The sequence below is a fragment of the Frankliniella occidentalis genome, unplaced genomic scaffold (assembly GCF_000697945.3).
Source record: "Frankliniella occidentalis isolate FOCC.00 unplaced genomic scaffold, Focc_3.1 Scaffold188, whole genome shotgun sequence".
Taxonomy (NCBI): domain Eukaryota; kingdom Metazoa; phylum Arthropoda; class Insecta; order Thysanoptera; family Thripidae; genus Frankliniella; species Frankliniella occidentalis.
In genome coordinates, this window is record NW_026267314.1 from 216304 (window position 1) to 217584 (window position 1281).

Here is a 1281-nt window from a genome sequence, read left to right on the forward strand (position 1 = left end):
GATCAGTCATGGTGTAGACAAGTAAATGGCCGGTTCGTTCCTTTACCCTGAGCTACCAAATCTAATTGCATCTGGAGAAAAGAGAGAATCCTACACCTTGGTTCTTTGTTGTCAATTTGAATCCTCCTCTGTCAAAATCCAGGCTGATTTGATAACATTGAAAATGTCTTTTAAAAGTCTTGACAATTTGGAAAATTGCTGGAATCGGTTAGGATTGGTCGGGCAAACTCCCTTTTCAGTTGCTCTGTCTAAATATCATGGTGCCGACCCACTGCAGCAGAGTTCTTAACCAGTGCGCCTTAGGTAGCCTACCCACCCATACTTAGAGAGACCAGCTCTTAAAAATCAAGTTACTGTGAAAAGGAGTGGTTTCTGACAGAAGCAAAGGTAGTTTTGTGGTCCCTGGTTCACCCCTATCTATTCAAGTACTCCTCTGTCAAAAACCAGACCCATGCCTTTGTAGATTTTGCCAAAAATGAAAAATTTGAAAATCGCTGGAAATGGTTAGGATTGGTCCTTTCAATCACTGCGTCGAAGTTTCACCCCCCGGTCCATTTCAAGTGAGTTACGCCTGTTTTTCTCGGACCGGTTCGCCTGCGAGGTAGGCAGCCCATCGTACGCTGACCGCCAGATTAGACCACCTTGAAAACGCAAGTTTCTGTGGACGGGGGTGGTTTCTGACGGAACCGAAGGTAGTTTTGTGGTCCACTGGGTCACCTCTGCCTCCACCGTTTCGACTACTTTTCCGTCAAAATCCGGACCCATCACTTTTCGCTAAAAACACGAAGGCTATTTTTGCCTTAGTAAATTTGGCCGAAAATTAAAATCGCCGAAAATAGTTGGTATAGTGTATTTCGACTAGCGGAGGAAGAAGAATAGCGGGTAGAACATAAAGGTTCCTGATTGGGCAAACGCTTACCCCCACTACCGGCGAGACGTAGAGGCGGGAAGCTCTCGGCCAATCGGAAACGTTTATGTTCTACCCTCTCTTTTTCTTCCTCCGTTAGTCGAAATACACTATTGGTCGGACTGAATCCTCTCTCAATCTCTGCGGTAAAGTTTTACAGCGCCGGGCCATTTTAAGTAAGATACGCCTGTTGTTTTTTGTTTTTTTTGGACTTGTTCGCCTGCGAGGTAGGCAGCCCATCGTACGCTGACCGCCAAATTCAAAAGACCACCCCTTAAAGCTCAAGTTTCTCTGGACAGGGGTGGTTTCTGGCGGAACCAAAAGTAGTTTTGTGGTCCCCTGGTTCACCCCTGTCGATTCGACTACTTTTCCGT